The sequence below is a fragment of the Rhipicephalus microplus genome, chromosome 7 (assembly GCF_043290135.1).
Source record: "Rhipicephalus microplus isolate Deutch F79 chromosome 7, USDA_Rmic, whole genome shotgun sequence".
NCBI classification, from domain to species: domain Eukaryota; kingdom Metazoa; phylum Arthropoda; class Arachnida; order Ixodida; family Ixodidae; genus Rhipicephalus; species Rhipicephalus microplus.
In genome coordinates this window covers 51,069,026-51,095,155 of record NC_134706.1, presented here as the reverse complement: position 1 = coordinate 51,095,155, position 26,130 = coordinate 51,069,026, and the positions used below count along the sequence as shown (strand labels likewise).

General features: G+C 46.1%; 1 long non-coding RNA gene across 1 annotated transcript; it reads right to left on the bottom strand.

Moving 5' to 3' along the window:
* Positions 1-6,979: 6,979 nt before the first annotated feature.
* Positions 6,980-10,408, bottom strand: LOC142766928 (uncharacterized). The gene is made up of 2 exons (XR_012884666.1): positions 10,127-10,408; positions 6,980-8,148 (listed from the first exon to the last, which is right to left on the bottom strand). It is a non-coding gene; the product is annotated as an uncharacterized LOC142766928 (long non-coding RNA).
* Between the last annotated feature and the right edge of the window lie 15,722 nt (positions 10,409-26,130).

The window sequence follows — 26,130 nt, the reverse complement described above, 5'->3', positions numbered from 1 at the left end:
CCTCTGAGCCACCGACACTCCATGTGGTGATGTCGTCCGCGTAGATGGCAAACTTGATGCCTTCTTGGTTTGAGAGCTTTGCAGCAAGGCCACACATTGCAATGTTAAAAAGCAGTGGGGAGACGACAGAGCCTTGCGGGGTGCCGAAGGAACCGAGATCGTAGGGCTCAGACTTGAGATCCTCAAGCTGTATAGTGGCTTTACTATTCCTGAGGAACGAGCTGGTGAACTTGTGAAAGTTGGCTCCTAAGTTGAGAGAAGAGATGGAGGCAAGTATGTGGGAGTGCGAGACTTTGTCAAAGGCCTTTTGAAGATCCAGACCGAGAATAGCTCTAACGTCTTTTGTCTCCTGATCTATGATGTGATGCTTCAGCATATTCATGACGTCCTGAGTAGATAGGTGTGGTCTAAAGCCTACCATGTTGTACGGAAACAGGTTAGTCTTCTCTATGTGCTTTGATATTCGATCGTTGATGACATGCTTGGCGACCTTGCCTATACAGGACGTTAGTGAAATGGGTCGTAAGTTGCTAAAACTGGGACTCCGGCCAGGTTTAGGTATGAGAATAACCAACGCCCTTTTCCATTGTTCAGGGAAAGTTCCCGTCTCCCAAATACGATTGATTTCTTTGGTGAGGTAGGGGACAGAGTCATCATCTAAATTGCGTAGTGTCTTGTTTGTAATGCCATTCGTGCCCGGGCTGGAGTTCCCATTATGATTGTTTAAGATGATGCGGACCTCTGCTTCCTGGAAGGGATTGTCCAATTCGAAGGCTGGTGATCCCGTGTATTGCGCGTAGCCAGAAGGAGGCCGGGTTGTGTCCAAAGGGAGGTATCTCTGTGCCAGACACTTCGTTATTTCCGTGTCCGATATAACCTTCCTTTCTGAGTGCAGTATTCGGTCTACCAAGCGCGTCTGGTTGGATTTAGATTTGGTTTCCTGCAGCAGGTGTTTGAAGAGGTTCCATTTTCCCCCAATTTTTATCTGACCATCCACCTTGTTGCAAATCTCGTCCCAATGCTGTTTTTTCCAGCGCCTGACAGTAAGTCGTTATTTCTTGGTTAAGACTTGCGATGCGTTTTCGCAGTCTTCGATCCATACGGTGTGCTTTCCGCCTGGCTAGGAGGGCGCTTTTAGCCTCAAGAAGGTGAGCAAGCCTACTATTCATTTCATTGACCGGAAGAACAGTCTCTATCATTTTGGTGGCCGACTTGACGTCTTCGACCAGCTGAGACAGCCACATGTCGAAATTCGGTGAGTCATTAATCTCTTCTGCGCTCTTCACTCTGATCTTACGGAAAAGGTCCCAATCTGTAAATTTGAAAGCTTTAGGGGGCTTTGCTTGAATTTGTAATGTCGTGCTCAAAATACAATGGTCACTCCCCATGTTTTCTCCTAAGTTTAACCGTGATACCTCCCCCGTGGTTGTGACAAAGGTGAGGTCTGGGGTAGAATCCCTAGAGCAAGAATTTCCAGTGCGGGTAGGAAACGTGGGGTCAGTGACCAAAGTAAGATTCAGATCCGATACCGCTTGCCAGAGTTCGGCTCCCTTGGCAGTGGTGCGAGGGTAGCCCCAAGCTTGATGGGGCGCGTTGAAATGTCCCGCTATAACTATGGGTGCGTCCACTTTCCTAGCGATCGTAACGGCTTTTGATAACAATGAGGTGAAGCGATGGTGCCTGCCTTTTGGAGAGCTATATATGTGGAGTATGAAAATGCTATTTTTAAGGTTGCTGCCAGGTATAATTTCTAAAAGAGTGTGTTCAATCTTGCTATTTGCCATGTGCAAATTGTGCTCAATGTAAGTGTACTTCTTGGACACAAACGCGCAGATACCGCGGCCATCTGGAGGTTTCGTGATGTGATGGGTGTAGCCTGGCAGGCTCATTGTTTCCGTAAGCGTCTCCTGTAGCATAATAACATGTGGTCGAATTGGCTGGGATTTAATATACTGCTGGAGAGCTGCCTTCTTTGATTGGAAGCCCCAGCAGTTCCACTGCCAAATTACAAAATTGCTAAGGTGTCCCGCCATTGTTGGGACCCTCAAAAGCTATCTCCTGAGAGACGCTACAGGTTGCCACCTTCTGCACGATCCTGACCATAGGTATTACTTGGGCCGGAGTAGCCTCGGCTGATTGTAAAGCTTTTACTTGGTCAGCCTCGATATTTGTGACTCTGCTGTCCAATACCGCAATGGACTCGACCACCGCCCTGAGAGCATTTTTGATATCATTCAAGGTTTCCTTGACCTCTGTTTTGAAATCTCTGTCCTCATTATTGGCCGGTTGTGCTAGCGCTCTGCTTTTTGTTGGTTTTGCCCCTGGATGGACGTCCATGGGTACCTCATCGTGACTCGCATCCGATGTGGCCTCGGTACAGGGAACTGTGTTTGAAGGAGACGGAGACGAAACCTGCTGGGATTTCCTTAAGTCGGCTATTTGAGCCCTGAGTTGCTCGACAATGGCCCTGAGGTTAGCATTTTCCCTTTGAATCTGCGCATATATATCTGAGTGTTGCTCTGGATATGTACCCCCCTTTACCTGTGGTTGGGAGCCCTTGATCATGGATGCCCAGGTCTGGTGCTGATTTCCTTGCTGCACACCATTGCGGATGGTAGGCACCCGTGAGTTAGAACGGCCCTTGGATCTAGAATGTCCTCTGGATCTCGAACGGCCCCTTGCTCTGCCTCTGGAACGGGATCGCCCTCGCGTTTGTTGTAGCTGTTGGCTGACGTCATGCGGGCGCCAGCTGCTGCTCGGGCGCTAAGTCGTAGCGTGGCCGCCTGCAGTGGCTGGTAGCGATAGGAAGTCTCCTCCACTATCTGTGAAGTTCATGTCGTCGGCGTCTTGTTCCGCAAATTCCATCGTATATTGCATCCGTCGCTCTCGTCTTCGTCGACGGACTATGTAGGGCACTTGAAAACGATGCTTACACGTCTTGTCTGCCGTGAGATGTGCACCCCCACACAACTTGCATTCTGGAGTGCAGACGTGATCCTCCGAAGGAGATGACATACCACACCCTCTACAGACGGCCTCCTCTGGATGGGGACAAACATCGGCTCGATGACCTAGCTTTCCACAGGCATAGTAGACATCCGTCTGTCGACGATACAGGGTGCAGCGAACCAAACTACTTCCACATATGACGTTTTTTGGCACTTTTAGTCCGTCAAAGAGGATGATCACCATGGTGGAATTCTTGATTCTTTTCACTTGGAGTGCAGTCGGGTTTCTTGGGTGTACAATAAGTGAATGAAGTTGTTCTTGACCGATGCCCGCGTCAACACCTCTGATGATACCTTTGCAGGTGTCGTCGGGGGCAGCTCGGTAGGCACTAACATCAAAACTGGCGGTACCGAGAGTAATGGCGGTGATCTTCGAGTACGCTCTGGCGTTCCTCTCCGCTGGAGTGCTTATAACTGCAATGTTCTGCATCATATTCGGGCATACCACGTCTTCCGTGACTTCTTCTTCACTGAGCGCTGCGGCCACTGCGAGTGCCTTCGCGAACTTAATTTGACTCACAGTTCTCATGTCCAGGCCATTTCTAGGTCTCACGATAACTCGATGGTGATCTCTTGGAAGGTAAGGAAGTCTAGAAGCAGCGATAAGACGCTTCTTCACCGCAGCTTGGGAGCGCTGAGGCGACCACGCATCGCCATGCATGGAGACGCTTGCTTGCGTCTTGGTCTTGGGGGTATTCGTCCCACGAAGTTTACGTTTAGTGGTAGCCACAGACCATCCAGAATCTTGAAGATTATCGGGAGTGATATCCTCCCCATCGAAAGAGACTTGCATAGACATTCCGTGCGTAGAGTGCTGAAACACCCTTCCTAGAATGGCCGGCGGCCGCTCCGCCGTAGCCTCAGCCTAGCGCGCTCAGCTGAGCAGATGGGCAAACAGAAGAGTCCCGAAAAAGAGTCAAAAAGCTCACCCACAGTCTGAACTTCAATGAAGTTAGAAAATTACGTCTCAAAATGTGGCAGTCGCTGACGATTTATTGAAAACATTTGCGACTTACATACTCGACCAGACTTTTTATTTGGCAAACGGTAAGAAAAAGTACGTTCAGGTAGGAACTGTGGCAAAAGATCTGAGGGAGGAAAAAACCAGAGAAAACATCACTAGAGCCCTCTACTGCCGCCTCTCAATTTTCGTATTGTCTGCAGTTTACACCACAAATCTGTAGTCATGCTGTGCATCCACTCGCTCGATTTCACACTGGGTTAATAAAAATTATAATAAAGACCGCTTAAGGTAAAACATTAACATCAGCTAAGTTAAAAACAGTACGCAAGTACTCATCCTTTGCAGTAGGTATCCTCTTTATATAGTCAGGTGACATGAGTAGGTCCACAAGTTGTTTATTGTTTTTTTTGTAATGCGCTGTATTGAAAATTCGGCAGATCCTACGTACCTTGGGAAATGGTGTTATGCGAATCATGCGTATGGAAAGTAAATGTGTTTTAATTTTTTTATTGAGCCAGGTGTTATGAAGTGGGGCTACAAATTTGTACAGATTCACGCACACACATACGTTAAACAGCCGAACATGTTTTATATGAGCAGTTGTTTCGAACTGCATAACGATGCCAACAGCAACATGGACATTAACAAAAGCAGAAGCGGTGACCTGATATGAAGCGCTGGTGTTCGCGCTAGTGCTCGCCAGGATGGAAGCCGTCAACACTGATACATAAATGAACTTCGGCGGATGGCGCCTACTAACAATTTGCGTCAACCTGACATACCGACTGCATCAGATGTTTACACATGTAATGGTTATAAAAGTGGATAACGAGTACTGCAACAACAATTGACATCAGGGTCCTATTGAAAAATGTGTCCGAGGTCTCACGCGGCTCTGTCATAGAATACTTCATTGCCGGGTAGAATGGTAGGATTGGATTCCCACTGGGCCGCTGACATTTATTGTTTTCATTCATCCGGTCAAAGCTGTCTATGGCAGCTTTTCTTTAACGCTCAAGTGTTAAAATTACACATGTGTGTTCTGGCCGTTCCTGGTTAGGTATAAAATGTGTGCTTGCTTGGCTGGCTTGGCTTGGCTTGGCTTGCCTTGCCTTGCCTAGCTAGCTAGATAGATAGATAGATAGTTAGATAGATAGATAGACAGACAGACAGAGAGATATATAGATAGATATAGATAGATAGATAGATAGATAGATAGATAGATAGATAGATAGATAGACGTCAAAAGTACTTGCAGTACGTGAAGAACTGCTTTGCATTTAATTCTCAACCACCTAGTACTAATCTTAGCAGATGAATACACCCGCTACAACATCCCTACAATTTCGTTAGGGGGAAATATCCTTCACTTAATGCGTTTTACCCTTGCTCATATACCAGCCAAACTTTACTTACGCCACTACGCCCCAACATTACAGAGCGAAATGGCCCGACTGCCCATACATTGACCCCGCCAATAAGAGTGGCGCGGAGATAGAGAGAGAGACACATTTTTTTGCCCCCGACTAAAATGACGGACAAAGAGACTTTGGCCTCTGCTTCCGTCCATCCCCTTAGTGAGCGCACGGAATTCCTCGAGACAGTGGACCTTGTTCTTGTTGACCTTCACTTGTGGTTCATATCCACTGTGGGAGATTGACCAATAATCGAGTTGTGTTATATATTATTCAGTTCTAGAGTAATAAAATATAATTCGATTGTAGAGTAAAGAAACTTATAAATAGAAAACGTCGCAAATTTTAGAACAAAATTTTGAAGCTCCCTGAGCTGCACTTACTATGAAACTTTTCTTTAATAATAAATAATAACATAAATAAAAACCTATAACTTAAAAAAAGAAGTCATGCATATGTCAACAGATAAGAATCACAAAAAGAGCTCTACTGTGCTTACCTTTTCTTCACCCTGATCCCTCCTTCAATTAGCTTACGCCCACTACGCGTCCACAAGAATAGACTTGGCAGCGAGTCTACTTTTAACTCAAAGACCGTGGTTATAATTCTTAGTCATAGCATCAAGTGTACTAGCTGCATGACGACGGTCTAAAACGCCGTAAAGTGTACAGTGATGCATTCCAAGCTGGACAGCTGTCAAGAACCATCAGCGATAGCACTGTTTCACGTCCAAACCACTTTCGTTCTTCCCTACTTGCCTCGTTGATTCATAGGTGGCAAGGTTTCTCCAGCTGCCCTAGTCCTGACAAGTCTTCTGGAGACTTCATTTTGTTTTCACACTTTGAAACTCCCCTAAAAAACTATACTTTCAGTTAGGTTCTTTGAAGGATTCATAATAGAATAATTGGAAGCGCAAACCAACGGGACACAAGAGAAGAAACAAACAAGCGCAGACTAAAACCAAGTTTGCATTGTGTTAAGGAATGTGTTTCAACGTTGTCCAAAAAGAATGCGAGGGCGGGAGTACACTGCAGACTGGGCCCGATTATGTCGTTCTTCGTGTCTAATAGCCTGAGGCTTGTTACTACTGATAAGGAAGGTTGTTGTTCTCTCTCAAGAACAATACGTTTCAAAGGCGTCTGCAGCCATTAGGAAAAACTTTAAAGAAGTTTCTGAAAAACCAGTTGAAGTTAAGAAGCGAGCCATCACTTTAATGGAAGCTAACGACTTGTGCCGACTCGCATCTTCAGTGAAGAGAGCGAAAAAAATCGCATTAGATCCCTTTTTTTTTTCAGCAAAAACCCACAGACCAGACACCCGCTTTCGAACATTTATTACGGAACAAAGCACATGGAAGCATGAAGTTTCAACGTTCCTCCAGGTTCACTTGTCCGCCTTGAATTTTCAGGAGCGTTTTCTTGTAAAGGGTTCCGACCAAGTTGTTGACTTCTTAGCAACCAAAAAAATTGTCTAACTGCATTGATTTTAGTCTGCGCTTGTTTGTCTCTTCTCTTGTGTCCCGTTTGTTTGCGCTTCCAATTATTCCATGATGAATTTGTACCAACTAGCCCGCCTGTCAACCCTACTGCAAGTCTTTGAAGGATATATAGGAGGAAAGCTATCGTGATGCCTTCGATGTCTGGTATCATCACTTGAAGCGATATGCTGTCGCAGGAGTGGGCTATTTCAAAACAATGATTTCTACGGATCTGATCAATATCTATTTAATACTCGACTCATTTACGTTGACTATCACAGATACCCTGCCGATCTGTCGTATGAAGCGTACCATTTCTCGTTAGCTTTGACAGATTTGTCCCCTTCCATCGGTGTTTTGCTTATTGGAAACAATCACGCCAATTCGATGGTACCAAGGCAGTTCATCTGTTGCATAGCTTTCTTTTCGACTGAACAAAATATGCACTGTTCCACTGGAGGCCTCCTTCTCCAGTGAGCATTTTGTACATCATGGAAAGATGAGGTGCATATGGTAACAATGAATGTATTTCTCGTACTATAAAGCTTTCGATACGTGCATTTAAACTTGCCTCAAAAGACATTCTCCTGCCATGGGTTACATAGAGCTACGTTGTCAAGGCGAAATATTCATGAGCACGGACTAAGTGTCCCAGAAACCAATTGTCGTAAGATAATATAGCATAAGAACATGCTCATAACGTCACTGCACATTTTGAAATCATTCCTGCTCACTTTGACACCTTCGACAGTCACTCGCGTTTGAGGAGGCAACTAATCTTCTCCCTAATAAAAACATAATGCCGCATTTGAATTCTTACGAGGCTCAGTCAATCATTTGCAACCATTTTTGTTTGTAGTAAACGAAGGAGTTTATCATATTAGTATATTAGTCGCATACTTCACGCGTGTCAATGAGCGCATTTCAGATTTTCGTAGAAGGGTTGATATTACGGGGCTATTTACACGAATACGACTTATAAAACAAACACAACTAATGCATAGTACAGTAGGTGAGTGCACGTGCAATCTCTGTCTGATGAAGCAGCAGACTGCCGGAGAGACTTCGAGGTCTTGCCGCCTACACCGTTCCTACAATTTCCTCTCCCCCCGTCGCCACGGCAAGCAGCAAGGGCGAGAGCTCGGGATGTGGTAGCCTGTTGCAAACTCCCGTGAGATCATCCAGTTGTGAATCGAACAGAGCCACGGCAGTGTTTCCCATTGTGTCGTCGAAGGCCCGCCTCATGCGCAGACGCATTTGGTGGGGTGATGTGTAGGCAGCCAACTGCACATTTGTACAAACGACGTTACGTCTTATTGTTGCGGCAGTTCCGATTCCGGCAAGTTTGCGTCTTGAAGCAGTAAATGTGCGCGCGTGCACACAAAACACACACACACACACAAAAACGTCACTAAGAATTCTTTGAATCTGCAGGAAACACGTGTCAATGTGATAAACGCAAGGCACGAGAAAGTGCCGAATATCTGCATCGATTCGGCAGAAAGCCTTAAAGTTAGATTGCGGACATGTTTGAAAGCGCGCAACCTACAGGCATCACTGGTGAAAAAATTCAAGCGAAAAACGACATTGAGATAGACAGTTACACAGGGCAGCAGTCGTTGGTCCTTGTGTCGTTTTGACGAAAAAGCGATTGCCCCCCCCCCCCCCCCAAAAAAAAAAACATTGACCGGTCTCTTTGACCTAATTCACCTGCAAGTTGCCAGGAATCCTAGGTTTTGTCCAACCTAGCTAGTGGTCTCAAAACTTTTCACGGCGAGTTTACGCTTAAACTTGAGTCTGCTGCCGCGCACCAGACGTGAATCTAAACATGCATATTTGCGATAGCGCAGATGGTGTTGCGAATGAAATTTGCCTCTGAAATGGCTGTTGTTGCGTAAAGCAAATGAATGAGTAGATCAAGCAAGACGGAAGGATTATGTAGCAGAATAAAAAGAATCCCATTTAGCTCGAGTAAACAGCCTCTAGATCGCGCGTGGGTCGCCAATTTCCGATTAGCGAATTCTGATTTATATGGGGGGTTTAACATCCCAAAGCCACCATATAGTTATGGTAGACGCCGTAGTGAAGGTCTCCGGAAATTTCGACCGCATGGGGTTCTTTAACGTGCACCCAAATCTGAGTACACAGGCTTACAGAATTTTCGCCTCCGTTGAAAATGCTGCCGCCGCAGCCGAGTTATACCACCGCGGCGGAACCCATGGTGTGGGGACGCACGCTTGTGCTTCCCCTTCAAGAGGAGATAGACCATGATGGGGTAATCGAGTACTGATCGCATAGACTGGCTAAGGTTCCCGGTGCGTGCCTCAACCATGCCGCATTATAATTTCAAACTACCCTAAGGAGAATATTATTTAGCCGCACTGTGGTGGTCTAGTGGCTAAGGTACTCGGCTGCTGACCCGCCGGTCGCGGGATCGAATCCCGGCTGCGGCGGCTGCATTTCCGATGGAGGCGGAAATGTTGTAGGCCCGTGTGCTCAGATTTGGGTGCAAGTTAAAGAAACCCAGGTGGTCAAAATTTCCGGAGCCCTCCACTACGGCGTCTCTCATAATCATATGGTGGTTTTGGGATGTTAAACATCACATATCATCATCATCATCATCATCATCATCATCATCATTGTCATCATCATCATCATCATCATCAGAATATTATTTATATTCTCACCAACGTTTAGAGCAAGTTCGCCTAACAGTGGCTTTTGCTAACAGTGCTAGGAGATGTGGCGATTATTACTTCATAACTGCTGGCAAGCCAGCGTACGATGACGAAAGGCTCGGCTTCATCACGGTTGTGAGTTCCACGTGATCAGAAGCTTCTTGCTAAAAAAGGCTGACCCCTGCGAATGATAATACTTCAATTGTTAGGGTTCAACGTTCGAAAATCACTATATTATTATGAGGGACCGTGTAGTGGAGGGCTCCCGAAATATCGAGCACATGGGGTTCTTTACCACGCACCTAAATCAAAGGACATGGGCCTGAAGCGTTTTCGTCTTTATCTAAAGCGCGGCTTCCGCGGCCAGGATTTGATCCCACGATCTGTGGCCGAGTACCTTAGCCACTGAACCGCCGGGGCGGGTCCCTGTTCTGGATGAGAATGCCTGCTGCAAGTTGAGGGGCTCGTCACCCACTTCAACGAAATGCGTGGCTCGTCTACTTCTGGGTAAGTTAGAAATGATTCAATAACGAAGCTTTAAAACCAATAGATGAGCATATGCAAACACATAAAAGCTAACTTACAAGAACACTCCCGCGCCGGTGCCGCTAACCCTGGCCACTCCGTACCACACGCCCCGCAATCGCGCACACGACAGTTTACCGGCGACTTCGCTCTGGCAGCTCAACGTGTCCAGTTATGCAGCATGTAGCACAGTACTCAAGGATTGAAATGGGACACTCGGAACGCGTGGCCAGCGGCACACATAGCGCAGCTCGTGGAACCAAGCAGTCGCATTGTGGTATTGATTGAGGAGGAGAGCATCTGAGGAGCAGGTTTGCTGCTTCGGTCGCCAACAAGTCTGCGTGTGCCTAAACATGTGCACACTGCCAGCGTGGCACTGCTAGGCTAGCGCGCTTTCGCATGCCGACAAAAATGGCTCGCCGGTAGCCACCCTATCGCGGGTGTGCACGCTAATATTGCGGCGCGAGCAGGCGACGCTCACGTTCTGCGCCTTTCGGTGATGCGGCACGCATGCGCTGTAAGTCAGAAACACGATTCGGCTAAGAGATTGCGCCTTGCATACGTTTCCAGGCATGATAAACATAAATATCTGCACAATAGCATAGCGAGTCAATTTTGGCTTTCTGTCGCAACAAATAAAAAAAGAAGCAGTCACGGGCCTAGCAGCGCCACGCTAGCATTGTGCACATGATTGTGCCCACACCGACCCGTTGGCGACTGGAAGTTGCAATCCATCTTCGCAGTTGTTCTCCTCCTCGTTCAATACCACAATGAAACACCTTGGTTTCCCGAGCACCCACGACCAGCGCTATCTCTGCCGGTGGCCACACATTCCGAGTATCCTATTTCAATCCATGAGTACTGTACTACATGCTGTGTAACTGCAGCACTACTGCCGCACTACTGTGCACTGTCAATTTTTATGAAAGCAAACAAGGGAGCGTGTGGCCTGTGCACTCCGGTGGCTGCTGACAGTGCGCTCAAGTAGAAGCGAGAGCAACCACAGCCCCCTTTTTTTTCGCGTCATTTTGTGGTGAGAGAAACAAGCAATCATTGATGATTTGAAACCAGCGGCAAGATTGCAGCCCCCTCACCCTTCAAAGCTGACCACCGGCCTCTGGCATAACCGCCTTGAAGGGGGAGAAAGTTGCAATCTTGCCGCTGCTTCTATATCATTTTTTTTATTGATATGATATATAAGGAGATGTTGGCGCACCATTATGGCGCCGGCTACTCCTTAGCCGTTAATTGAAACTTGAACACGTATCTTGAAGCAAAAACATACAAAGCAGTGCATGGAAAATAGAAAACTCAGGCACAGATATGTAAAGACACACTTATACGTACATATCACAATGGTAAGTAAATGTTTGAAAGTCATTGTAAGAAGTCTCTGGAAACAACAAAACACAAACAACAAACACAAAACACAACAACAAAATAACAAAGCACACGTCTGGTCCTTATAAAGATGCATTCGCTCGTATGTACATAATAGTCGACACGTCATTCATTTCACAACACACACGTGATAGGTGTCACATGATACTGTATATAATAAGTACATGTGTTACAGATGAAAGCTTGTTCTTTGTTAATACTTGTCTGCAATCCCGCTGTCTTGTAAAAAACGTGTTAATGCTCTTAAAGCATGGGACTGTAAAACTCCAGTTGGCCACGGGCCCAGAAGTTTTTTCATGCTAAATGGTCTGTGGTCCAATGCGAACAGTTCGCTTTTAAGACGGCGTCTTGGCGTGTCATGATGTGGACAGTCTATGAGAAGGTGACATACGTCTTTATCTATAAATCCACAATCGCATTCGGGAGTTTCAGCTCTGCCGATTCTGTGCAAAAAATGTTTTGTGTATGCTGTGCCTAGCTTTATTCGGTGAATTAGAGTTTCCATCCTTCTATCTAATGCCAGCGAAATTTTGAATTCAATAAATGGATCGATGTGATATAAATCGCAGCTCTTTGTACTTTGGTCAAACCAAGCAGTTTTGCTCATTCTGAAAGTTGTATTCTTTATAATACTACGCAATTCATTTTTCGAAATCGGTAAAGAAACAGTAACGTCTTTACGATGTGCTTGTCGTGCTGCTTCATCGGCAGCTGTGTTTCCAGGAATGTTGCAGTGGCCAGGTATCCACTGTAATTCGATCTCATGTTGCGCCTTCTTTGCTTTAGTGAGCTCCTTCAGCGTTTCGTATGTCATACTATCACTTATTACTGTCCTGTTTGTACTGGAGAGTGATCTTAATGCGGCCTGTGAGTCACTGAAAAGTACCCATTTTCTAGCGTCTGCTACCGAGTTTATAAACTTTAGAGCATACAGAATAGCGAAGAGCTCAGATGTTGTAGATGACGTCGTGCGGCGTAATTTAAACGATTCCTGAATATTGAGCTGTGGTATGATAAATGCCGATGTTGAAGACGTTGTAGTACTTGAGCCATCTGTGTAAATATGTATGTACCCTGGATACCGCATGTGTATCTGATAAAGCGCTAGTTGTTGAGCAGCTTGGATGAACATGTCTTTCTTTCTAATAATGCCATCCACTGAGAATTCAATGCTTGGTATAACAAGCACCCATGGAGGATAGTCCATTTCAGAGTTCCAAAATTCATGGCTGGGTAATATATGTACATTACTCTGGACTTCGTTATGAGCATTGCTTTTATCTCTTAGTAAAGTCTCCAGCGCCAATGGGTGGTCCCTGTGTTGCGTCTGTAAGCGAAAAAAATGGCGGCATGTTTCAATTGTTCTCATGACTGGAAAGGGTGGTTGTCGAGTCTCTGCTATGACAAGGCTGCTGGAAGTCGCTCGTGGAACACCTACGCAGACGCGCAGTCCCCTAGCTAATAGTCTTTGAAGTCGCTCCTCTGAAGTGCGGGAAAGGCCGTGTAACACTGCTGCAGAATATGCAACTTTTTGTCGTATTAAAGCATTGTGAACAGCGAGCATGGATGATACAGATCCGCCCCATGATGTGCCAGCAATTCTGCGGAGTATATTCACTAGTGTATTCACCTCGTTTTCGAGTTTCTTTATGTGAGGTGCCCATGATAGCTGCCTATCAAGTATTACTCCGAGAAATCGTTGCTGTGTCACAATCATTAGTGGTTCTTCTTCTAAATTGAGATTGAAGCTCTTTAACTTCTTACGGGTGAAGGGCAATACAGCTGTCTTTGCGTGCGATAGAATCATTCCTCTTTCTTTTAAAAAGTTGTTGACAATATTTATTCCGTCTTGCAATGCAATCTGAATTAACCGTATGTCCGTGCCAGATGCCCAAATGCACAAATCATCTGCATATAAGGAGTATTTCAACCTGGAAGGCAGTCTTTTAGCTAAATCAGCCATAACACAGTTGAAAAGAAAAGGGCTGAGTACGCTTCCTTGTGGCACTCCCTGTCTGACGTCGTGTTCTGCACTTTTTCCTTCGCTTGTCTGAATGAATATTTTACAACCTGATAAAAATTTGGATACCCACCGCAAAGACCTGCCGGACAGTCCGTGTTCCAACATACTCAGCAGAACATGAGTGTGACTGACTGTGTCAAATGCCCTTTTGATGTCCAAGAACACTGCGACCGTCAAACTACCACAGGCGCGTTCATGCTCCACATACGTTACTAGGTCCAGTATTGCATCCATTGTGCATCTCTGTTTCCTAAATCCTGTCAAGTAGTTGGAGAATACACCAGTTCTGTTGCACCACCATTGAAGTCGCGCATCAATCATTTTTTCCATTACCTTACATAAACAGCTTGTCAGACTGATTGGACGGAAGGATTCAAGGTTCAAGGGTGTCTTAGCCGGTTTTAAGATCGGAATGATGCGAGCAGACTTCCAAGACTCGGGTACAATTTCTTGCGTCCATAGATTATTGTAAATATCTAAGAGAATAGTTGTGCCTGTGGGCCCAAGGTTCTTTAGCATATTGTACGTAATGCCGTCCGGTCCAGAGGCCGATTTTTGACGACATGATGCTATAGCACAATGCAGCTCCCTTAACGTAAATACAGGGTCTAGCTTAGGATGCTCGGCCCAAAAGCAAGCATTAATTTTCTGGCTGGCTAATGCAACAGAATTATCAAATAAGGCACATTGTGATGCGGCGGGCCTACTGATAAGTTGACAAAATTCATCTGCTACCACAGCTTCCGGTTTGTCCAAAGCTACAGCAAGAGCACGAAATGGGAAGCTCTGTGATACAGGGCCACTAAGTGCTCGAATTACAAGCCAAATTCTTGGAACAGGTGTGTGGGGAGAGAGCGTGCCACAGAAATCACGCCAGCGTCGTTTACCTAAATTTTCTAGCCGTCTGCGCATTACACCGTGGATTTTCTGTGCATTTTTGTATGCTTCTAAACTTCCGCTGCGTCGATATGCCCTTTCTGAACGTCGTCTGATGGCTCTTAGATGTTCATACTCTCCATCGACTGCAGCATAGTCTTTCGGAATCGGGACTTTCTTTGTACATTTATTCGCATTATCTTGCAGAAATTCAGTAAACCTTTCAACTGTCGTGAGTTCACTATTTTGGTTTGTTATGTGGTGCCGAAAAGCTTTCCAGTTCGTCAATTTGCTGTAGCGTCTGGTGTCGTCTTTTCGCAAGTAGGGGTGACTTATTAGAATGGGAAAATGGTCACTTCCACGTGTTTCTACATCCGTCGTCCATACCACACCATTCACTAGATCTTGGGAACACAAGGTTACATCGATGCAACTAGAGTAAATATGCCCTCGGAGAAAAGTTGGGGAGCCGTCATTTAAAATTGTCAAATTGCATTTGTCTGCGGCACACTCAACAATGTTCCCACGTGCATCACATCGATCACTACCCCAGATTATGTTGTGCGCATTAAAGTCTCCGCATATAAATGTATATGAATTAGAAATGTTGAAGATATTTGTTAGCTCTTCCACCGAAATGCGGCTTGAAGGTTGTAGGTAAAAATTGATCACTGTAAAGCACTGCTCACCAAAGGATACTTTGCAAGCGACGAATTCCGGGAAGTCCGAATCACTTGAGTTAACTTGATGAGAAGGTAGGTCCTTTCTGACGCACAAATGTACTCTGCTAGGACCACTTCGACGAGATGACTTATACATCACGTAGTTGGAGAGGCGGAAATCATCATTCATTCTTGCCTCTTGGATGCAAAGTATTGGAAAGTTATACTGCAGAAGGAGTTTACGGAAGTTAGCACACTTCCTTCGAAGACCATTGGCATTCCACTGGTATATGGAGACATCTTTGTAGCGCTTATTCATATGCTACTTGTCGCAGGTTTGACCCGGACTGTTGACACAGTAGTGCTTCCAGAGGCAGCAGGGCTTTTACTTCTGGCAGGTTGTTTGCTTCCGGTAAAGCAGACAGGATTGCCTTAAGTGCTGCGAAAAGCATTGGCAGAATCGATTGCATGACTGATGCAGAGGCACGGTCTCCATTGAATGGTTGATTTTCTGAGGCCTGTTGAGAATGACGTGGCGTTTTGGGGCGAACACTGGCACTGTCGGTTTTGCTACTTTCCGGCAGAGGACCCGTGGGCGTTCGTAGCTTTGACGCGTACGTTGGGTTACTTGAAGGTACTTCTCGTGAGTGGTCTCTCGAGTGTGCTCTTGGCGTCTCTCTTGACGGTTCTCTTGGCGTGCTTGTCGGCTGTTGTTGCGGTGGCCGCTGAGGTGGATCACGTACAGGATGAACAATCTCAAGGTTTGGAGATGGTTCATTGGGGCGCGGTTTTCTTCCATGGATGAGCTCATGCTGACGCATTTTTGTAGCAGCTTTACTTTGCGGGCAGCCTGAATATGAGGCAGCGTGATTACCTGCACAGTTTGCACACTTAGGCTGAAGAACAGACTTGCACTCCTTATGATGGTGTTCTTCTGAGCAGATCTTACACCGGCGTGTGTTACGGCAACTTTTCGCCATGTGTCCGAATCGCTGGCAGTTATAGCACCGAAGTGCTGGACCAGGATATTCTTCCACTGGGTGACTGGTGAATCCTAAGTAGATTCTTCCTGGAATCGGGCGGTCATCTCGAAAAGTCAGGATCACTGAGTGAAGTGGACGCGTCGTTACTCCTCCATCTTCCTGGCGGTAGTATTTTATTTGCCGTCGCGCCGATATAACCCCTGCATCTCTCAAGTACTCTAGGAGTTGTTCATCTGAATACTTCAGAGGAACATGTTTTACTTTCCCAACGTTCCGAGTGTATGACTCTGGGATGAAAGGCTTAACTTCCAGGCCACCTACATTTGAAAGCATCAGAAGTCGCTTAGCTGAACTTAAGGAAGCAACGCTGACACTAAAGCTTCCATCTCTGGTCGTTCTGAATGACTGCACTTTTTCTTTAGCAGCGGAAACTACTTCAGCTGACACTCGATTGGGGTTCACTTTACAGAAGCTAGCACCTTCAGCTGTTGGACGAAAGACGACTGGGATACCCTCTGCTCGTTTCTTTTTATAAGTAACCAACGTAAATGGTTCATCTTCGCCCATGTCTTCTTCATCACTTAGGTGATAAGTTGGCGTTTTATCGTCGAGAGGATTCTCTTCTAAGCGAGGCTTCTTGCTCTCAGCTTCATCGTCTTCCAATGCTGCTGTGCTCGCTTGAGCCATTTCGCGGTTGTGAATTTGCAAACGTGCCGGCTTTATGATGCTTGGACGCACCTGTAAGCCCCCAGGCTTTTCATTGTGTCCTGCAATATCACTCATGTGGTTTAACGCACTTGGACGAGCATAAGGCTCGTGGCGATGGCTACCAACCACCGTAGTGGTCACGTACTAGCCAAATCTTTGATAACGGAACCTCGTACCTGTAGGGCGCCGAGCCCTCGAAGTCTTCACCCGGCGTCTTGTCGGCACACCGCGAAGAAAAAACGGTGCCACGTTCTTCGTGGTTCCTCGCGACGCTAGCTGCGTCGCAGCGGTGACGGCGGTGTCTACGGCGAACGCTATGCAGGTGGCTCTTCTTCCGGCGCAGCGAACACAAAAACGGACATAAAATGGTCAAATGCAAGTCCTCCCACCTGATTTTTCGTCAGGATGGTCGCGATGACTTGTGGCGTCGATTCGTAACCACAAATACGCTGGATATGGTGATTTCCGCCGCAAAACATCCAGAAAACACGGAGTCGACGCGATGAGTGACTGCTCCTGCCGGGCGCCTTACGCGTCTCCCTGCTTCTATATTATCAATGACTGCTTGTTTCGCTCGCCACGAGATGACGCAAAAAAAAAATAATGTTGTGGTTCGCTCTCACTTGAGCGCGCTGCCAGCAGCCACCGGCTCGCGTCTTCTTGCAGTGTTGGCACGTATCTGAGACTGTGTGCATCTACTCCGGAACTGTGTGCTACCGCCGTGTAACCAAGAAGCAATGCAAACTGTCACCACCAGAGAAACCACCAGGCGAGAGCCAGGCAACCAAAGAGACGTGGTCCAGCACTTGCTTGGCATTTTGGAACGCCAGCGGCCGAAAGCGGCGCCCCCACGTGTTTGGCGCGAGTAGATTGGTGCTCTAAGACGTCCGGACACGCTAGTGCCTCGCCTTAATTTCCTTACCCCTTCCCCCTTAATGCCGGATCGCCAATAAAATTCTTCTACTCACTCACTCAGCACTCACAGGAGGGCGCAGGCCGCGCACTCACGTGTTCCCTTTTATAAAAGTTGACACTGTACAAACCCGGGCGCATGCGCAGCGGCTCGTGCTGCTGGGTCTTATCCCCGCCGGTGTGGACATGGGCGAGGGTGGCAATCTGTTGCTTATCGAAGGTTCCCCACAAAGTACAGTTCCGAAAAAAAACCCATAACATCACAGCCACAACTTTCTACTGATATGTGGGTTGCAACATGCCAAAACCACCACATGATTATGAGAGACGCCTAATGGAGGACTCCGGAAATTTTGGCTACCTGGGGTTCTTTAACGTGCACCCAAGTCTGAGCACACGGGCCTACAGCATTTTCGCCTCTATCGAAAATGCAGCCGCTGCAGCCGGGATTTTATCCCACAACCCGCGGGTCAGCCGCCAAGCATCTAAGCAACTAGAGCACCGCGAGGTGGGGCCAGCCGCAACTTTTTAAGGAGGATAATATTTCTTGGAATACTTCAGAGATTTCGCTCTTTCTCTTTAGTTGCAGGTCTGTCAATCGATTTAGCCACCCGACCAAAAGTTTTACCTGCCGCTGAACACCCGAACATCTCATTCTCTTGGCTGCGTTGATGCCAGTGAATATTGGCAATCAAAAAGAAAATATCACACTTATCGCGCTCATTTTCGGTGGCTTGTAGTAAAACAGCCGGTGACTTCTAAGGCCGGTTTCAAGCTCGTATATTTTTTTACGGCCCACTTTTCATATCTGCGTGGGCATAATAAACCCTGCACTTTTAGTTTTTGCTGAAAACGACGAATTGTTAGGTGACGGTGTCATGACTTTTTAGGGGCGAAGCTCCTTAGGGCGTGGGCTGTGCGTCCCCTGTAGCCTGTATGTAGCCACCTCTAGTTTAGTTCTTGCAGTGTTCACTAGATGGCGGTACCGTCCCCTGTATGTAGTCACCTCTAGTTTAGTTCTTGCAGTGTTCACTAGATGGCGGTACCGTCTACTGTATGTAGCCACCTCTTGTTTAGTTCTTGTAGTGTTTACTAGATGGTGGTACTTGTAGCTGATGATGAAAAGATGCAAGATGTTATAAACTAGAAATCGGTACTTGTAGTTGATGAAAGACGCGAGATCTTATAAAATAGGAATGATGTCACATATGGCGCGTGTCATTGGTTGAAGGCAATCGTTCGATTTAGTGCGGCGACGTACGCTAGGGGGAGCGATGTAATAAAATCGAGTGGGCAAAATGTACAGAGGATTCATGGTTTACCAGGTTTACCTCCGGAGCTTCGCCCACTCATCCACATTCACTTCGTGGATATGGCGGAATTTTTTGAAGTGTCTCTAAGTTACAACGAGTTCAAATGTGAAACAATACTTTATTTCTTGCATTTCCTACCCTTCCTACAAGCCCTATCTTATCCTCCCTATTCACTTCTTCAGAAAATGCTTGGAACGTCCGGACTAAGCGTGGAGCCAGGCAGCATTTCCCGCTTTTCGACTACACGCTTTACTCTGTGCTCATGCAGTCGCAAACTCAAAAAAAAAAAAACGGCGCGAACACAGTTTATCACCTCTGACACTCGTGCAAGACAAGGCAGAACGGGCGTGTGACTGCATGCCAAAACGGAGTAGGTGATACATGACCACATATGTATCCTGTACATCGATCAATCGAGGGCGTATTTCATTGTGACTTGTCAATATGGTTGATTGGGGGAGTTTGTGATACATGATTGTTCTGAAATGAGAGCAGTCTACACGGACGCGGACAGAAAGACAACAAGCGCTTGTCCCTGTCTTTCTGTCCGCGTCTCAGTAGTGCGCTCTCATTTCAAAACAATTCATTGTGACGTCACGTCAACAAACAGCTGGCGTCACGAATTTCGTCACCAAGACGGGAGACGCCGGGTGAGATAAACGCGCTCGTTCTACGTATTTTCAGAACTTGTTTAGGGACCTTTTAAAGTACGCCTTCACAAGCGACTTACTCTGTGCCACGTGGCGCAATCCGAATCGTTGATGTCGTTTAGAGTCCTTTAAAAGTACGCATTCGTAAGCGACTCACTCTCTGCCACGTGACACCATCCATGTCCTCGATGTAGTTTATGGGCCTTTTGAAGTACGCCTTCGTTACCGACTTACTCTGTGTCACGTGACACCACCGAATTCTTGATGTCGTTCAGGGCCTTTTTTAAGGACGCCTTCGTTAGCGACTTACTCTGTGCCACGTGACACCATCCGAATCTTTGATGTCGTCTAAGATGGCCAGCGTGCACTCTCCGCTGCTCACCACTCTCCTCACGTGGCACAAGTCAGCCAGGCCCAAGATCTCCGGCGACTTGTTCCGAAACTCGGTGCGGAATTCGGACGGTGTGCCGTCAGCCGTGCTGCCAGAGCTGATCTTCTTAGCCAAGTAGATGCTCGCTCGAGCCTACGCACCAGTGAAGACGCGGGCGCTGTGAATACATATTTCGTTTATATGTATTTTTGGGCGTCATCTTATTGCTAATAATATCATAACTACTAGTACTACTGCTACTCTTGCTAAAAACAGGAACATTCTTAAAGTAACAGGAATTATTGTAATTGTTATTATTATTGCTATTGTTCTGATTAATAATGTTAGTTTTTGTCCATCTTTTCCTTATATTATTATTATTATTATTATTATTATTATTATTATTATTATTATTATTATTATTATTATTATTATTATTATTATTATTATTATTATATTAATAATATTAATATTATTACTATTATTATTATTGTTGTTGATGTTGTTGCTGTTGTTGTTGTTGTTGTTGTTGTTACTTTTGATGCTGTTGTATGACTACGGCAGACACGGGCCCGTGTCAACGATCTCCGATTTACCCTTTTCTTCGCTATCTTCAGCTATTTCAATCAGCCATCTTGACATAACGAGCAATAAAAAAAGGATCAGAGCACCGAACGCATAGCAAGGACTAGCACTGACTTAGAATTGCATTTTACTACAAATTCAAAAATCTATTAACCTCACACATGTCCCCACACAAGGTCATAAAAGCTTAAATGAAGTTTCCACATGTCCGTGCTTATACACACACAGGCTTCTGTTGACGAACAGTTCTACCAAAAGCGCCTCTGAGGACGCTATAAGTTAACCGAATCACGATAAAACACTCACAGAAATGCTGTAGGCGAACTTGTTCCAGAACCTGACGTCATAGTCCAATCGCACGCCAAGAAACGCGCTTGCCGCGAGCTGTTGGGCTCCGCCGCAGTGCACAATGTTGTCACAGCGTCCGAGCTTGTGAGTCACCACAAGCACGTAGGTAAGCTGTTCGAGCACCGCATTGGTCAGTCCGAAGTTACGCACGAGGTCTCTGGATGGCGGCACCGTCAGCATGACATTCGTGAACGCTTGCTTGAGCTTTCTCACGAGCCTTTGGTCCATGTCATTGATCAGCGCTTTGTTGACGTCGCAGTTGTCGCCAGGATGGTTCCAGTACAAGTTGACACCCTGGAATTGTACAAAACGGTTCACACCGTGCACAAAATTGGAACATTCCTTCAATCAGGTGTTTAAATTTTGTTTGGTATCTTCTGCGATCCCCAAGGACGATTCGAAGGCGAAGGTCTTTTTCTCGTTTCATTTTCCTTCACTAACGTTATTAATTATTTTGAGCGATTATTCACAGATGCAGTTGTCACTTACGTGAACTAGATAGTGAATACATGCTGAACCAGAATAATCGATCAGAAGACGGTTTGTGAATATTCGAGAAAGGGGAAGGACTCTACGGGATAAGTTCGGAAGAGCAACAGGACTTAGTATTTGCTGCCTCTGCTAAGAAAATGACGATTAAGTTTTGCGTACAGCTCGGTTATTGTTCTGTGTGTGAATTTCCCTTTAGCGCGAAATTTATCTGGCTCGTTCAAGTTTTTCGGATGCGAAACAGTTTATGGTGGAGGTATATCCGGCGTTGTATGGCGTGATCACCTTTGCTTTTCATGCACAACAGTTGGCCGAAGAACTGCCAGAACGTGTTCACGCGACAGCACGTTCCAGTCCGTGTAAGGGGGTGATTAAGGCACTATGGCATTTCCCGCTTACTTTCTCTCAGCAGTTATGAGATGGCGTCAGGGAATGATATTCTGCAGACGCACGGATAACGCAAGTGCTGCCGCATGGCACGGTCATCAACCAGCAACGAAAATTCGCCAAGAATAAAAGCGACTGAAACTACAGTGAATTGACGGTGTACTTCGCTTGCAAGGACGCATTAACATCGGGCAAGGTGGCCGTAATTAGCAAAACTTTAAGTCGACCCATGAGCCACTTCGCAATCTTTAGTGGGGAATGGTGTACTTTTGAATTTGCATTACGATAGCAAATACATAGACACCTTGAATGTATTTCTGCCAGTGGCATGATTTTTCTCACAAAGTACAACTTAATAACATGCAACCCCACGTTGTATCTTCAACACGTGACTAAAAGCTGGCGAGAACGGGTGGTGAACGAGGCTAGCGGGGGAATGAAACGGGCCACCCGTCTACGTCGCACAGAGGGCTGATGCGACAACACTTCCATCGTGCAAAGCCTGTTGCTAATAGCTCGTAAAGGAGAGAGGAGACATCCAGCCTGTTTTTCGTGAGGAGCATTACAGGTTGTCTGGGAATGAAAGGGGTGAGGGGTGCGCTTCATTTTTCGAAGGGTGCTCTCTATACGAAGGATCACGTCACGGTTTGTAAGCTTGCTATGATCTCAGCGCTTACCAAGCGTTTAAAACGCTGACGGCACAAAAACCATTTTGGGGGCACAGCTCCCTATGCCGTGGGTCGTGCGTCCGCTATGTATGTAGTAGTCATCGTAGTAGTATGTAGCCACCTCCACGACCGGACTAAAGGAGGGGCACGCACGCACACTTTTCAATCGAGGAGGAAACCCGCTCTGCTAATCTTGAACAAAAAGATAGTTGTTTCAAATGAGATAACACATAAAGACGAGTATTGGTGACTTAATCTCTATTAAAATTTGCCTTGAATTCGGTATTTACTAAAAAAAACTAGTATGGGAAGGACGCACTTTGTGCACTATCTGACCAGAAGAAATTGCCACGTTAAACTCTCTTTGGTTTTAGCAAGGCTTACTGAGAGTTGGGCCTCAGTGTCATGAAGATAGTTAATTAGCATAAAGCCATAAAGTAGAAGTGGTGAAAGGTGGGAAGTAGACACGAAGCGCAGGCCGTAAGAAAGTGCGCTAGTGCCACTTCTTGTTCAGTCTTTGGAATGTCCACTGGAAGGTGGTACTTCTGTATTTTGAATATATGATGAAAATGAGAGATGGTGGTACATGAAGTGTTTACTAGATGGACGGATGGATGACAGAGAGACAGATGCTTCTATATTTTGAATATATGATGAAAATGAGAGATGGTGGTACATGAAGTGTTTACTAGATGGACGGATGGATGACAGACAGACAGATGCACTGACGGACGCACGAATGGATGGACGGATGAACACATGGACGAACGTTCGCAGGGACGAACGCACGGATGGACGCACAGACGGACGGATGCATGAACGGACGGATGGACGGACGCTTGGATGGTCGCAAATACGGATCAGCGAACGAACGAACTAACGGACGTTTCGCCCCCCTCATCATCATTCACTCCGTGGATATGCTGTGAGTTATTGTCGGCCCCACCGTGGTTGTGGCCAAGGTACTCGACTTCTGACCCGGAGGTTGAGGAATAGAAAGTTACCGGCGGCGGCTGCACTTTCGATGAAGGTGGAAATGATGTAGGTCCATGTGCTAACATTTGGAGCCACGTTAAAGAACCTCAGGGGTTCGAAAGTTAGGATCGCTATCTTATTATGGTTTTGGGACCTTAAACGCCGCAAATCAATCAATCAATCAATCAATCAATCAATCAATCAATCAGTCAATCAATCAATCAAATAAATAAACAGTTTTATTCTCTGGAGTGGCCGCTCCTTTAAACAAGCGTTTTGTTGAGTAAAGCTAATACGACCCCAAAGAGTTGGCAGCTATAGCGTTACATCTTATAACATTACAACTTGATATGGCATTCAGAGCCACACTCTTGCAGCTGTGTTGCAATGCCTGACGTCCGAATAGTGCGTGCCAAGCCGGCGTGATAACGATGCCACCTCTTCACATCTTAGAAAAGCCAAATTATCATCATTGTTATTGAATAGAATTCTGCAACATCGGAATGGCATTATTTCATCGTACATAGTTAATGAACAGAGTCTGCTGTTTCATTAAACTTTTATTGTAGGATGCGCCACCATGCAGGAGAGTTTAACGGCGATAGCATTCAGATACACATTTAGCAGACTATGCAAACGATAAATCGACTATTTTTAGGAGGGCGTGTGCATAAATGCATGCTTCACGCTATAAAACGGGCCCGCCTTAGTACTGACTGGTAGGGTGACAATCTTTGAGATTCTTATCAACCCACTAGGGTTGCCTCCTGCTCTTGGGTCAAGTCCGGAAACATTAGCTGTGCTTATCTAAAGCGCTACCGCTTTCTGATACGAAAGAGGGGTTTTGTGCTCTTTATCGCTTACCGCCAGGCCTCGGGACTGTTACGTGGCCTCATGACAGCGTCCCAGATATGCACCTGTTCTCGCTATACATATTGTAGAATTCCGTATAATGACCAGATAATATCTTCAAGAATACCCGAACAATGGCATGGTGGGGAAAAACCCAACAATAATATGATAAAATCAAATACGTGGCCACGTTAAAGTGTCTTTTTTTCAGCTTGACCAGAAAAAGCCGCAGCAGAACGGTGCTCGAGGCTTTTGGGAAGTAAACAGTATAGCATAGCACAGGGCGTTCAATTTGCAAATAATTCTCAAACTTGAAAATAACTACTTGGCCTCTCAGAAACTGATCTCACAAACTGGGATGGCTGTTTAAACCGCAAATCCAGGAATAGTGGCCCATTCGAGAATCGTGAGATGAATGGTCACCTCTACCACCGCGAGAGGGCACGCCTTTCCCGCTCGCTCGCTCGCTATTACACTGAAAGCAAAACTATTCAGATTACAGGCCTGTTGGTACATACCTTGGAATCGAGTAACACAGTAGAAGTTCTTTCTATTAGGCTGTTAGTCTCCTGCTTGTGTACACGTCACACTTGTTTTATTGTGTACGTGATTTTCGAAGACTGGAACGTGATTTTCGAAGGCTTTTCTAGAACGAAAGTGAAGCACAGGTTCGAAGCAAAAAAAAAAAAAAACACCCAAGTTTATGAAGCACACGAACGAACGAACGTACCCCTTTGTTCTCTTGTCATTTCCTGCCAACGTAACTTTCAGCGTGCTCACTGGTACGATGCCAAAGATTTTTTTTTTTGCGGCAGTCTATTCGTGAGGCAATATCATTTCGAAAGATCGTTCAGTGATTGCTTTCAAAGGTATAGTGGGGTACCTATAAGATAGTGCATTGCTCCCTTAAAACGAACAAAATATATTTTGTTTTCCAAACAACTACGCTTACGTCGAGGATAGTGCCAAGTTTATCCAGCCTATTCAGGACGGACGTTTCCCAGTTTGGGTGTTGAAACAGGCTCGCAAAAGCCGCGCTGTCGGCGCGTTGACCTCCAACAGTGACGTATATTGGCAGCGTTCCTTTTCCTCTCGACATGAAATGCCAAGTGAAGTACAGAATCTCGCTGAACGTGGTCCTGTTGAACGCGAATGTGCCACGTCGGCCCATGGCTGGCGCTGTGGGTGTGCCAACGGTCAGGCTCTCCAAAACGAGGACGGCGCAATAGGTCCAGGTGAGGGCGTTCTTCCGGAGTCGTTTCCACATTTCTGGCGTGCTGCGTAACACCAAGGAGATTGATTGATATGTGGGGTTTAACGTCCCAAAACCACCATATGATTATGAGAGACGCCATAGTGGAGGGCTCCGGAAATTTCGACCACCTGGGGTTCTTTAACGTGCACCCAAATCAGAGTACACGGGCCTACAACATTTCCGCCTCCATCGAACGCGGGTGGTTCTGACCAAAGAGGTGAGGCACGCTTTAGCAATATCAAGACTTTATGACTGTTACCTCGCTTTAAGGTATTGGCTGCAGTGGAGTAATTTGTAATTGAGTAACGCACCTCTACCTGGTTCACGCCGAGCTTTGTACGCCAACTACAGCACAGATTCTATTCGCGTTTCTCTCGAATAAGAGTAGAACTACTCTGCGTGGTACTCAAACCCATGATCACTTGTTGGAATATCAAACAAGGAAGTTCTATACTTGTTTTCTATCGTCTCTGCGCCATTGTAGAGAGCACGCGTTTTTATATGCGCAGCATTTCTTCGAGTATTGCAGGCACTTTTTGCATCAATCTTTACTCATGTTGCAGTTGACATTGTGGCGCAAGTGCAAACAACTGGTGAAATATATAA